Raw genomic sequence first — 14,822 nt, 5'->3', positions numbered from 1 at the left:
TCTTGTTCTTTTTCTTGAGTTAATGGGGCCCCATCATTGGCACCTATGCCCTGAAGGGTGCCACCTTTTCCCAGGGCGCAAAGCTCGACGGTGCCTGCCACGTGCGGGTCCGGGAAAGTGGTGTTTTTCAGTCCAGAATTCCAGACGGACGAAGATTCCTCCCAGGGAAAATGTGCCAGGATAGAAAGCGCTTATTCCTTTTCTAGGGTGAATGGGGCCTCATCATTGGCACCTGAGATTCCAAGGCTGCCACCTTTTCCCTGGGCGCAATACTGGACGCTGCGTGCCACTTGTGGGTTGGGGAAAGTGCCATTTTTCATCCCAGAATTCCAGACGCATGAAGATTCCTCAAAGGGAAAATTTGCCAGGACAGAAAGCCATTGTTCCTTTTCATGGGGTTAATGGGGCCCCATCATTGGCACCTGAGAGCCCAAGGCTCGCACCTTTTCCCTGGGTGCCAAGCTCAATGGTGCGTGCCACGTGCGGCTCTGGGAATGTGCCCTTTTTCTGCCCAGAATTCCTGATGGATGAAGATTCCTGGCAGAGAAAAAATGCCAGGACAGAAAGCCATTATTCCTTTTCTAGGGTTAATGGGGCTCCATCATTGGCACCTGAGACCCCAAGGCTGCCACCTTTTCCCTTGGCGCAAAGCTCAACAGTGCGTGCCACGTGCGGATCCGGGAAACTGCCAGTTTTCTGCCAAGAATTCCACACGGATGAAGATTCCTGCCAGGGAAAAGATGCCAGGACAGAAAGCCATTCCATCTTTTCTAGGGTAAATGAGGCCCCATCGTTGGCACCTGAGAGCCCAAGGCTGCCACCGTTTCCCTGGGCGCAAAAGTCGACGGTGCATGCCACGTTCAGCTCTGGGATAATGCCATTTTTCATCCCAGAATTCCCGACGGATGAAGATTCCTGCCAGGGAAAAGGTGCCAGGACAGAAAGCGATTGTTCCTTTTCTAGGGTTCATGAGGCTCCATCATTGGCACCCGAGAGCCCAAGGCTGGCACCTATTCTCTGGGCGAAAAGCTCGACAGTGCGTGCCACGTGTGGGTCTGGGAAAGTGCCGTTTTTCAGCCCAGAATTGCAGACGGACAAAGATTCCTCCCAGGAAAAGGTGCCAGGACAGAAAGCGGTTGTTCCTTTTCTAGGGTTAATGGGGCCCCATCATTGGCACCTGATTGCCCAAGGCTACAACCTTTCCCCTGAGCGTAAAGCTCGATGGTGCGTGCAACTTGCGGATACGGGAAAGTGCCGCTTTCAAGGCCAGAATTCGCGACGGATCAAGATTCCTGGCAGAGGAAAAGTGCCAGGACAGAAAGCGATTGTTCCTTTTCTAGGGTTAATGGGACCCCATCATTGGCACCTGAGAGCCCAAGGCTGTCACCATTTCCCTGGGCGCAAAGCTCGACGGTGCGTGCCACGTGCGGGTCCGGGAAAGTGCCGTTTTTCAGCCCAGAATTCCAGATTGACAAAGATTCCTCCAGGGGAAAAGGTGCCAGGACAGAAAGCTGTTGTTCCTTTTCTAGGGTTAAAGTTGCTCCATCATTGGCACCTGAGAGCCCAAGGCTGCCACTTTTCCCTTGGCGCAAAGCTCGTCTCTGCGTGCCACGTGCGGCTTTGCGAAAATGCCGTTTTTCAGCCCAGAATTCATGATGGTCAAAGATTCGTCCCAGGGAAAAGGTGCCAGGACAGAAAGCCGTTCTATCTTTTCTAGGGTAAATGAGGCCCCATCATTGGCACCTGCAAGCCCAAGGCTGCCACCTTTTCCCTGGATTCAAAGCTCGACAGTGCGTACCACGGGCAGGTCCGGGAAAGTGCAGTTATTCAGCCCAGAATTCTCGACGTCTGAAGATTCCGGGCAGAGATAAGGTGCCAGGACAGAAAGTTCTTGTTCTTTTTCTTGAGTTAATGGGGCCCCATCATTGGCACCTATGACCCGAAGGGTGCCACCTTCTCCCAGGGGGCAAAGCTCGACGGTGCCTGCCAGTGGTGGGTCCGCGAAAGTGCCATATTTCAGCCCAGATTTCCTGACGGATGAAGATTCCTGCCAGGGAAAAGGTGCCAGGACAGAAATCAATTGTTCCTTTTCTAAAGTTAATGGGGCCCCCTCATTGGCACCTGAGAGCCCAAGGCTGCCACCTTTCCCATGGGCGCAATGTGGATGGTGAGTGCCATGTGCAGGTTTGGGAAGGTGCCGTTTTTCAGCCCAGAATTCCAGACAGAAAAAGATTCCTCCCTGGGAAAAGCTGCCAGGACAGAAATCGCTTATTCCTTTTCGAAGGTTAATGGGGCGCCATCATTGGCACCTGAGAGCCCAAGGCTGCCAGGTTTTCCCTGAGCGCAAAGCTCGATGGTGCGTGCCACGTGCGGGTGTGTGAAAATGCCATTTTTCAGCCCAGAATTCCTGACGGTCAAGATTTCTGACAGAGAAAACGTGTCAGGACAGAAAGCGATTTTTCTTTTTCTAGGGTTAATGGGACCCCATCATTGGCACCTGAGAGCCCAAGGCTGCCACCTTTTCCCTGGGCGCAACGCTCAACGGTGCGTGCTACGGGTGGGTCTGGGAAAATGCCAATTTTCTGCCCAGAATTCCAGACAGACGCAGATTCCTGGCAGTGAAAATGTGCCTGGACAGAAAGGGCTTGTTCCTTTTCTAGGGTAATGTGGCTGTATCATTGGCACCTGAGAGCCCAAAGCTGCCACCTTTTCCCTGGGCACAAAGTTCGACGGTGCGTGCCACTTGCGGGTCCGGGAATGTGCCGTATTTCAGCCCAGAATTCCAGACGGATGAAGATTCCTGCCAGGGAAAATGTGCCAGGATAGAAATCTATTGTTCCTTTTCTAGGGTTAATGGGGCCCCATTATTGGCACCTGAGAACTGAAGGGTGCCACCTTTTCCCTGGGCTCAAAGCTCAAAGGTGCCTGCTACGTGCGGCTCTGGGAAACTGCCATTTTTCAGCCCAGAATTCCAAATGGATGAAGATTTCTCCCAGGGAAAAGGTGCCAGGCGAGAAAACATTTTTTCCTTTTCTAGTGTTAATGGGGCCCCCTCATTGGCACCTGAGTGCCCAAAGCTTCCACCATTTTACTGGGCGCAAAGCTCGACCGTGCGTGCCATGTGCATGTCCGGGAAAGTGCAGTTTTTCAGCCCAGAATTCCAGAGGGATGAAGATTCTTCCCATGGAAAGCTGCCAGGACAGAAAGCCATTGTTCCTTTTCTAGGGTTAATGGGGCCCCATCATTGGCACCTGAGAGCCCAAAGCTGCCACCTTTCTCTATGACGCAAAGCTCGAAATTGCGTGCCACTTGCAGGTCCTGGAAAGTGCCGTTTTTATCCTAGACTTCCAGACGGACGAGGATTCCTTCCACAGGAAAGGTGCCAGGACAGAAAGTCATTGTTCCTTTTCTAGGGTTAATAGGGCCCCATTATTAGCACCTGAGAGCCCAAGACTGGCACCTTTCCCCTGGGCATAAAACCCGATAGTGCGTGCTACGTGCAGGTCCGGGAAAGTGCCATTTTTCAGCCCAGAATTCCAGATAGACGAATATTCCTTCCAGGGAAATGGTGCCAGCACAGAAAGCCATTTTTCTTTTTCTAGTGTTAATTGGGCCGCATCATTGGCTTCTGACAGCCCAAGGCTGCCACCTTTCCACTGGGCGCAAAGCTCGACGGTGCGTGCCACATGCGGGCTCAGGAAAGTGCCGTTTTTCAGCCCAGAATTCCAGACAGAGGAGGTTTCCTGCCAGAGAAAAGGTTTCAGGACAGAAATTGATTATTCCTTTTCTAGGGTTCATGAGGCCCCGTCATTGGCACCTGAGTGCCCAAAGCTGACACCTTTTTACTGGGCGCAAAGCTCGACGGTGCATGCCATGTGCATGTCCAGGAAAGTGCAGATTTTGAGCCCGGAATTCCAGATGGATGAAGATTCCTCAAAGGGAAAATTTGCCAGGACAGAAAGCCATTGTTCCTTTTCATGGGGTTAATGGGGCCCCATCATTGGCACCTGAGAGCCCAAGGCTCGCACCTTTTCCCTGGGTGCCAAGCTCAATGGTGCGTGCCACGTGCGGCTCTGGGAATGTGCCCTTTTTCTGCCTAGAATTCCTAACGGATGAAGATTCCTGGCAGAGAAAAAGTGCCAGGACAGAAAGCCATTATTCCTCTTCTAGGGTGAATGGGGCTCCATCATTGGCACCTGAGACCCCAAGGCTGCCACCTTTTCCCTTGGCGCAAAGCTCCACAGTGCGTGCCACTTGCGGGTCCCGGAACGTGCCGGTTTTCTGCCAAGAATTCCAAACGGATGAAGATTCCTGCCAGGGAAAAGGTGCCAGGACAGAAAGCCATTCTATCTTTTCTAGGGTAAATGAGGCCCCATCATTGGCACCTGAGAGCCCAAGGCTGCCACCCTTTCCCTGGGCGCAAATGTTGACGGTGCATGCCACGTGCAGCTCTGGGATAGTGCCGTTTTTCAGACCAGAATTCCAGATGGACAAAGTTCCTCCCAGAGAAAAGGTGCCAGGACAGAAATTCGTTGTTCCTTCTCTAGGGTTAATGGGGCCCCATCATTGGCACCTGAGAGCCCAAGCCTTCCAGGTTTCCCCTGAGCGCAAAGGTCGACGTTGCGTGCCACTTGCGGATACGGGAAAGGTCCACTTTTAAGCCCAGAATTCCAGACGGACAAAGATTCCTGCCAGGGAAAAGGTGCCAGGACAGAAAGCCGTTGTTCCTTTTCTAGGGTTAAAGTTGCTCCATCATTGGCACCTGCAAGACCAAGGCTGCCACCATTTCCCTGGACGCAAAGCTCGACTCTGCGTGCCACGTGCGGGTTTGCGAAAATGCCGTTTTTCAGCCCAGAATTCATGATGGTGGAAGATTCCTCCCAGGGAAAAGGTGCCAGGACAGAAAGCCATTCTATCTTTTCTAGGGTAAATGAGGCCCCATCATGGGCACCTGTGAGCCCAAGGCTGCCACCTTTTCCCAGGGGGCAAAGCTCGACAGTGCGTACCACGGGCAGGTCCGGGAAAGTGCCGTTATTCAGCCCAGAATTCTCGACGTCTGAAGATTCCGGGCAGAGATAAGGTGCCAGGACAGAAAGCCATTATTCCTTTTCTAGGGTTAATGGGGCTCCATCATTGGCGCCTGAGAGCCCAAGGCTGCCACCTTTTCCCTGGACACAAAGCTCGACGGTGCGTACCACAGGCATGTCCGGGAAAGTGCCGTTATTCAGCCCAGAATTCTCGACGTCTGAAGATTCCTGGTAGAGGAAAAGTGCCAGGACAGAAAGTTCTTGTTCTTTTTCTTGAGTTAATGGGGCCCCATCATTGGCACCTGAGAGCCCAAGGCTGCCAGGTTTCCCCTGAGCGCAAAGGTCAACGTTGCGTTCAACTTGCGGATACGGGAATGTGCCGCTTTTAAGCCCAGAATTCCAGACGGATGAAGATTTCTCCTAGGGAAAAGGTGCCAGGACAGAAATCCATTGTTCCTTTTCTAGGGTTAATGGGGCCCCATCATTGGCACCTGAGATCCCAAGGCTGCCACCTTTTCCCTGGACCAAAGCTCGACGGTGCGTACCACAGGCATGTCCGGGAAAGTGCCGTTATTCAGCCCAGAATTCTCGACGTCTGAAGATTCCTGGTAGAGATAAGGTGCCAGGACAGAAAGTTCTTGTTCTTTTTCTTGAGTTAATGGGGCCCCATCATTGGCACCTGAGACCTGAAGGGTGCCACCTTTTCCCAGGGCGCAAAGCTCGACGGTGCCTGCCACGTGCGGGTCCGGGAAAGTGGTGTTTTTCGGTCTAGAATTCCAGACGGACGAAGATTCCTCCCAGGGAAAATATGCCAGGATAGAAAGCGCTTATTCCTTTTCTAGGGTGAATGGGGCCTCATCATTGGCACCTGAGATTCCAAGGCTGCCACCTTTTCCCTGGGCGCAATACTGGACGCTGCGTGCCACTTGTGGGTTGGGGAAAGTGCCATTTTTCATCCCAGAATTCCAGACGCATGAAGATTCCTCAAAGGGAAAATTTGCCAGGACAGAAAGCCATTGTTCCTTTTCATGGGGTTAATGGGGCCCCATCATTGGCACCTGAGACCCCAAGGTTGCCACCTTTTCCCTTGGCGCAAAGCTCGACAGTGTGTGCCACTTGCGGGTCCCGGAACGTGCCGGTTTTCTGCCAAGAATTCCAAACGGATGAAGATTCCTGCCAGGGAAAAGGTGCCAGGACAGAAAGCCATTCTATCTTTTCTAGGGTAAATGAGGCCCCATCATTGGCACCTGAGAGCCCAAGGCTGCCACCATTTCCCTGGGCGCAAATGTTGACGGTGCATGCCACGTGCAGCTCTGGGATAGTGCCGTTTTTCAGACCAGAATTCCAGATGGACAAAGTTCCTCCCAGAGAAAAGGTGCCAGGACAGAAATTCGTTGTTCCTTCTCTAGGGTTAATGGGGCCCCATCATTGGCACCTGAGAGCCCAAGCCTTCCAGATTTCCCCTGAGCGCAAAGGTTGACGTTGCGTGCCACTTGCGGATACGGGAAAGGTCCACTTTTAAGCCCAGAATTCCGGACGGGCAAAGATTCCTCCCAGGGAAAAGGTGCCAGAACAGAAAGCGATTGTTCCTTTTCTAGGGTTAATGGGGCCCCATCATTGGCACCTGAGTGCCCAAGGCTACAACCTTTCCCCTGAGCGTAAAGCTCAACGGTGCGTGCAACTTACGGATACGGGAAAGTGCCGCTTTCAAGGCCAGAATTCGCGACGGATCAAGATTCCTGGCAGAGGAAAAGTGCCAGGACCGAAAGCGGTTGTTCCTTTTCTAGGGTTAATGGGACCCCATCATTGGCACCTGAGAACCCAAGGCTGCCACCATTTCCCTGGGCGCAAAGCTCGACGGTGCGTGCCACTTGCGGGTCCGGGAAACTGCCGTTTTTCTGCCCAGAATTCCAGACGGATGAAGAGTCCTGCCAGGGAAAAGGTGCCAGGACAGAAAGCCATTCTATCTTTTCTAGGGTAAATGAGGCCCTATCATTGGCACCTGAGATCCCAAGGCTGCCACCTTTTCCCTGGGTGCAAAAGTCGACGGTGCATGCCACGTGCAGCTCTGGGATAATGCCGTTTTTCAGCCCAGAATTCCAGACCGATGAAGATTCCTGCCAGGGAAAAGGTGCCAGGACAGAAATCCATTGTTCCTTTTCTAGGGTTAATGGGACCCCATCATTGGCACCTGAGAGCCCAAGGCTGCCACCATTTCCCTGGGCGCAAAGCTCGACGGTGCGTGCCACGTGCGGGTCCGGGAAAGTGCCTCTTTTAAGCCGAGAATTGAAGATGGACAAAGATTCCTCCCAGGAAAAGGTGCCAGGACAGAAAGCGATTGTTCCTTTTCTAGGGTTAATGGGGCCCCATCATTGGCACCTGATTGCCCAAGGCTTCAACCTTTCCCCTGAGCGTAAAGCTCAACGGTGCGTGCAACTTGCGGATACGGGAAAGTGCCGCTTTCAAGGCCAGAATTCGTGACGGGTCAAGATTCCTGGCAGAGGAAAAGTGCCAGGACAGAAAGCCGTTGTTCCTTTTCTAGGGTTAATGGGACCCCATCATTGGCACCTGAGAACCCAAGGCTGCCACCATTTCCCTGGGTGCAAAGCTCGACGGTGCATGCCACGTGCGGGTCCGGGAAAGTGCCGTTTTTCAGCCTGAAATTCCAGACGGACAAAGATTCCTCCCAGAGAAAAGGTGCCAGGACCGAAAGCCATTGTTCCTTTTCTAGGGTTAATGGGGCCCCATCATTGGCACCTGAGAGCCCAAGCCTGCCAGGTTTCCCCTGAGCGCAAAGGTCAACATTGCGTGCAACTTGCGGATACGGGAATGTGCCGCTTTTAAGCCCAAAATTCCCGACGGATGAAGATTTCTCCTAGGGAAAAGGTGCCAGGACAGAAAGCTGTTGTTCCTTTTCTATGGTTAATGTTGCTCCATCATTGGCACCTGCAAGCCCAAGGCTGCCACCGTTTCCCTGGACGCAAAGCTCGACTCTGCGTGCCACGTGCGGGTTTGCGAAAATGCCGTTTTTCAGCCCAGAATTCATGATGGTCGAAGATTCCTCCCAGGGAAAAGGTGCCAGGACAGAAAGCCGTTCTATCTTTTCTAGGGTAAATGAGGCCCCATCATGGGCACCTGCGAGCCCAAGGCTGCCACCTTTTCCCAGGGGGCAAAGCTCGACGGTGCGTACCACAGGCATGTCCGGGAAAGTGCCGTTATTCAGCCCAGAATTCTCGACGTCTGAACATTCCGGGCAGAGATAAGGTGCCAGGACAGAAAGTTCTTGTTCTTTTTCTAGAGTTAATGGGGTTCCATCATTGGCACCTATGACCTGAAGGGTGCCACCTTTTCCCAGGGCGCAAAGCTCAACAGTGCGTGCCACTTGCGGGTCCGGTACTGTGCTATTTTTCTGCCCAGAAGTCCCGATGGATGAAGATTCCTGCCAGGGAAAAGGTGCCAGGACAGAAAGCCATTATTCCTTTTCTAGGGTTAATGGGGCTCCATCATTGGCGCCTGAAACCCCAAGGCTGCCACCATTTCCCTTGGCGCAAAGCTCGACGGTGCGTGCCACATGCGGGTCCGGGAAACTGCCGTTTTTCAGCCCAGAATTCCAGAGGGATGAAGATTCCTCCAAGGGAAAAGGTGCCAGGACAGAAAGCCATTCCATCTTTTCTAGGGTAAATGAGGACCTATCATTGGCACCTGAGATCCCAAGGCTGCCACCTTTACCGTGGGTGCAAAAGTCGACGGTGCATGCCACGTGCAGCTCTGGGATAATGCCGTTTTTCAGCCCAGAATTCCAGACGGATGAAGACTCCTCCCAGGAAAAGGTGCCAGGACAGAAAGCGATTGTTCCTTTTCTAGGGTTAATGGGGCCCCATCATTGGCACCTGAGTGCCCAAGGCTACAACCTTTCCCCTGAGCGTAAAGCTCGACGTTGCGTGCAACTTGCGGATACGGGAAAGTGCCGCTTTCAAGGCCAGAATTCGCGACGGATCAAGATTCCTGGCAGAGGAAAAGTGCCAGGACAGAAAGCGGTTGTTCCTTTTCTAGGGTTAATGGGACCCCATCATTGGCACCTGAGAACCCAAGGCTGCCACCATTTCCCTGGGCGCAAAGCTCGACGGTGCGTGCCACTTGCGGGTCCGGGAAACTGCCGTTTTTCAGCCTGAAATTCCAGACGGACAAAGATTCCTCCCAGAGAAAAGGTGCCAGGACCGAAAGCCATTGTTCCTTTTCTAGGGTTAATGGGGCCCCATCATTGGCACCTGAGAGCCCAAGCCTGCCAGGTTTCCCCTGAGCGCAAAGGTCAACGTTGCGTGCAACTTGCGGATACGGGAATGTGCCGCTTTTAAGCCCAGAATTCCCGACAGATGAAGATTTCTCCTAGGGAAAAGGTGCCAGGACAGAAAGCTGTTGTTCCTTTTCTATGGTTAATGTTGCTCCATCATTGGCACCTGAGAGTCCAAGGCTGCCACCTTTTCCCAGGGTGCAAAGCTCGACGGTGCGTGCTACTTGCGGGTCCGGGAGAAATGGGTTTTTTCAGCCCAGAATTCCAGACGGATGAAGATTCCTGGTAGAGGAAAAGTGCCAGGACAGAAAGTTCTTGTTCTTTTTCTTGAGTTAATGGGGCCCCATCATTGGCACCTGAGAGCCCAAGGCTGCCAGGTTTCCCCTGAGCGCAAAGGTCAACGTTGCGTTCAACTTGCGGATACGGGAATGTGCCGCTTTTAAGCCCAGAATTCCCGACGGATGAAGATTTCTCCTAGGGAAAAGGTGCCAGGACAGAAATCCATTGTTCCTTTTCTAGGGTTAATGGGGCCCCATCATTGGCACCTGAGATCCCAAGGCTGCCACCTTTTCCCTGGACACAAAGCTCGACGGTGCGTACCACAGGCATGTCCGGGAAAGTGCCGTTATTCAGCCCAGAATTCTCGACGTCTGAAGATTCCTGGTAGAGATAAGGTGCCAGGACAGAAAGTTCTTGTTCTTTTTCTTGAGTTAATGGGGCCCCATCATTGGCACCTGAGACCTGAAGGGTGCCACCTTTTCCCAGGGCGCAAAGCTCGACGGTGCCTGCCACGTGCGGGTCCGGGAAAGTGGTGTTTTTCAGTCCAGAATTCCAGACGGACGAAGATTCCTCCCAGGGAAAATGTGCCAGGATAGAAAGCGCTTATTCCTTTTCTAGGGTGAATGGGGCCTCATCATTGGCACCTGAGATTCCAAGGCTGCCACCTTTTCCCTGGGCGCAATACTGGACGCTGCGTGCCACTTGTGGGTTGGGGAAAGTGCCATTTTTCATCCCAGAATTCCAGACGCATGAAGATTCCTCAAAGGGAAAATTTGCCAGGACAGAAAGCCATTGTTCCTTTTCATGGGGTTAATGGGGCCCCATCATTGGCACCTGAGAGCCCAAGGCTCGCACCTTTTCCCTGGGTGCCAAGCTCAATGGTGCGTGCCACGTGCGGCTCTGGGAATGTGCCCTTTTTCTGCCTAGAATTACTAACGGATGAAGATTCCTGGCAGAGAAAAAGTGCCAGGACAGAAAGCCTTTATTCCTCTTCTAGGGTGAATGGGGCTCCATCATTGGCACCTGAGACCCCAAGGCTGCCACCTTTTCCCTTGGCGCAAAGCTCGACAGTGCGTGCCACATGCGGGTCCCGGAACGTGCCGGTTTTCTGCCAAGAATTCCAAACGGATGAAGATTCCTGCCAGGGAAAAGGTGCCAGGACAGAAAGCCATTCTATCTTTTCTAGGGTAAATGAGGCCCCATCATTGGCACCTGAGAGCCCAAGGCTGCCACCCTTTCCCTGGGCGCAAATGTTGACGGTGCATGCCACGTGCAGCTCTGGGATAGTGCCGTTTTTCAGACCAGAATTCCAGATGGACAAAGTTCCTCCCAGAGAAAAGGTGCCAGGACAGAAATTCGTTGTTCCTTCTCTAGGGTTAATGGGGCCCCATCATTGGCACCTGAGAGCCCAAGCCTTCCAGGTTTCCCCTGAGCGCAAAGGTCGACGTTGCGTGCCACTTGCGGATACGGGAAAGGTCCACTTTTAAGCCCAGAATTCCAGACGGACAAAGATTCCTGCCAGGGAAAAGGTGCCAGGACAGAAAGCCGTTGTTCCTTTTCTAGGGTTAAAGTTGCTCCATCATTGGCACCTGCAAGCCCAAGGCTGCCACCGTTTCCCTGGACGCAAAGCTCGACTCTGCGTGCCACGTGCGGGTTTGCGAAAATGCCGTTTTTCAGCCCAGAATTCATGATGGTCGAAGATTCCTCCTAGGGAAAAGGTGCCAGGACAGAAAGCCGTTCTATCTTTTCTAGGGTAAATGAGGCCCCATCATGGGCACCTGCGAGCCCAAGGCTGCCACCTTTTCCCAGGGGGCAAAGCTCGACAGTGCGTACCACGGGCAGGTCCGGGAAAGTGCCGTTATTCAGCCCAGAATTCTCGACGTCTGAAGATTCCGGGCAGAGATAAGGTGCCAGGACAGAAAGTTCTTGTTCTTTTTCTAGAGTTAATGGGGCCCCATCATTGGCACCTATTCCCTGAAGGGTGCCACCTTTTCCCAGGGCGCAAAGCTCAACAGTCCGTGCCACGTGCGGGTCTGGGAATGTGCTATTTTTCTGCCCAGAATTCCCGACGGATGAAGATTCCTGCCAGGGAAAAGGTGCCAGGACAGAAAGCCATTATTCCTTTTCTAGGGTTAATGGGGCTCCATCATTGGCGCCTGAGACCCCAAGGCTGCCACCATTTCCCTTGGCTCAAAGCTCGACGGTGCGTGCCACATGCGGGTCCGGGAAACTGCCGTTTTTCAGCCCAGAATTCCAGAGGGATTAAGATTCCTCCCAGGGAAAAGGTGCCAGGACAGAAAGCCATTCCATCTTTTCTAGGGTAAATGAGGCCCTATCATTGGCACCTGAGATCCTAAGGCTGCCACCTTTTCCCTGGGTGCAAAAGTCGACGGTGCATGCCACGTGCAGCTCTGGGATAATGCCATTTTTCAGCCCAGAATTCCAGACGGATGAAGACTCCTCCCAGGAAAAGGTGCCAGGACAGAAAGCGATTGTTCCTTTTCTAGGGTTAATGGGGCCCAATCATTGGCACCTGAGTGCCCAAGGCTACAACCTTTCCCCTGAGCGTAAAGCTCGACGTTGCGTGCAACTTGCGGATACGGGAAAGTGCCGCTTTCAAGGCCAGAATTCGCGACGGATCAAGATTCCTGGCAGAGGAAAAGTGCCAGGACAGAAAGCGGTTGTTCCTTTTCTAGGGTTAATGGGACCCCATCATTGGCACCTGAGAACCCAAGGCTGCCACCATTTCCCTGGGCGCAAAGCTCGACGGTGCGTGCCACGTGCGGGTCCGGGAAGTGCCGTTTTTCACCCTGAAATTCCAGACGGACAAAGATTCCTCCCAGAGAAAAGATGCCAGGACAGAAAGCCATTGTTCCTTTTCTAGGGTTAATGGGGCCCCATCATTGGCACCTGAGAGCCCAAGCCTGCCAGGTTTCCCCTGAGCGCAAAGGTCAACGTTGCGTGCAACTTGCGGATACGGGAATGTGCCGCTTTTAAGCCCAGAATTCCCGACGGATGAAGATTTCTCCTAGGGAAAAGGTGCCAGGACAGAAAGCTGTTGTTCCTTTTCTATGGTTAATGTTGCTCCATCATTGGCACCTGAGAGTCCAAGGCTGCCACCTTTTCCCAGGGTGCAAAGCTCGACGGTGCGTGCTACTTGCGGGTCCGGGAGAAATGGTTTTTTTCAGCCCAGAATTCCAGACGGATGAAGATTCCTGCCAGGGAAAAGGTGCCAGGACAGAAAGCCGTTGTTCCTTTTCTAGGGTTAATGGGGCCCCATCATTGGCACCTGAGAGCCCAAGGCTGCCACCTTTTCCCTGGACACAAAGCTCGACGGTGCGTACCACAGGCATGTCCGGGAAAGTGCCGTTATTCAGCCCAGAATTCTCGACGTCTGAAGATTCCTGGTAGAGATAAGGTGCCAGGACAGAAAGTTCTTGTTCTTTTTCTTGAGTTAATGGGGCCCCATCATTGGCACCTGAGACCTGAAGGGTGCCACCTTTTCCCAGGGCACAAAGCTCGACGGTGCCTGCCACGTGCGGGTCCGGGAAAGTGGTGTTTTTCAGTCCAGAATTCCAGACGGACGAAGATTCCTCCCAGGGAAAATGTGCCAGGATAGAAAGCGCTTATTCCTTTTCTAGGGTGAATGGGGCCTCATCATTGGCACCTGAGATTCCAAGGCTGCCACCTTTTCCCTGGGCGCAATACTGGACGCTGCGTGCCACTTGTGGGTTGGGGAAAGTGCCATTTTTCATCCCAGAATTCCAGACGCATGAAGATTCCTCAAAGGGAAAATTTGCCAGGACAGAAAGCCATTGTTCCTTTTCATGGGGTTAATGGGGCCCCATCATTGGCACCTGAGAGCCCAAGGCTCGCACCTTTTCCCTGGGTGCCAAGCTCAATGGTGCGTGCCACGTGCGGCTCTGGGAATGTGCCCTTTTTCTGCCTAGAATTCCTAACGGATGAAGATTCCTGGCAGAGAAAAAGTGCCAGGACAGAAAGCCATTATTCCTCTTCTAGGGTGAATGGGGCTCCATCATTGGCACCTGAGACCCCAAGGTTGCCACCTTTTCCCTTGGCGCAAAGCTCGACAGTGCGTGCCACTTGCGGGTCACGGGACGTGCCAGTTTTCTGCCAAGAATTCCAAACGGATGAAGATTCCTGCCAGGGAAAAGGTGCCAGGACAGAAAGCCATTCTATCTTTTCTAGGGTAAATGAGGCCCCATCATTGGCACCTGAGAGCCCAAGGCTGCCACCATTTCCCTGGGCGCAAATGTTGACGGTGCATGCCACATGCAGCTCTGGGATAGTGCCGTTTTTCAGACCAGAATTCCAGATGGACAAAGTTCCTCCCAGAGAAAAGGTGCCAAGACAGAAATTCGTTGTTCCTTCTCTAGGGTTAATGGGGCCCCATCATTGGCACCTGAGAGCCCAAGCCTTCCAGGTTTCCCCTGAGCGCAAAGGTCGACGTTGCGTGCCACTTGCGGATACGGGAAAGGTCCACTTTTAAGCCCAGAATTCCAGACGGACAAAGATTCCTGCCAGGGAAAAGGTGCCAGGACAGAAAGCCGTTGTTCCTTTTCTAGGGTTAAAGTTGCTCCATCATTGGCACCTGCAAGCCCAAGGCTGCCACCGTTTCCCTGGACGCAAAGCTCGACTCTGCGTGCCACGTGCGGGTTTGCGAAAATGCCGTTTTTCAGCCCAGAATTCATGATGGTCGAAGATTCCTCCCAGGGAAAGGTGTCAGGACAGAAAGCCGTTCTATCTTTTCTAGGGTAAATGAGGCCCCATCATTGGCACCTCAGAGCCCAAGGCTGCCACCGTTTCCCTGGACACAAAGCTCAACGGTGCATACCACAGTCATGTCCGGGAAAGTGCCGTTATTCAGCCCAGAATTCTCGACGTCTGAAGATTCCTGGTAGAGGAAAAGTGCCAGGACAGAAAGTTCTTGTTCTTTTTCTTGAGTTAATGGGGCCCCATCATTGGCACCTGAGAGCCCAAGGCTGCCAGGTTTCCCCTGAGCGCAAAGGTCAACGTTGCGTTCAACTTGCGGATACGGGAATGTGCCGCTTTTAAGCCCAGAATTCCCGACGGATGAAGATTTCTCCTAGGGAAAAGGTGCCAGGACAGAAATCCATTGTTCCTTTTCTAGGGTTAATGGGGCCCCATCATTGGCACCTGAGAGCCCAAGGCTGCCACCTTTTCCCTGGACACAAAGCTCGACG

The sequence above is a fragment of the Pithys albifrons genome, chromosome 1 (assembly GCF_047495875.1).
Source record: "Pithys albifrons albifrons isolate INPA30051 chromosome 1, PitAlb_v1, whole genome shotgun sequence".
NCBI classification, from domain to species: domain Eukaryota; kingdom Metazoa; phylum Chordata; class Aves; order Passeriformes; family Thamnophilidae; genus Pithys; species Pithys albifrons.
Note: the sequence above shows the minus strand (reverse complement) of the source record.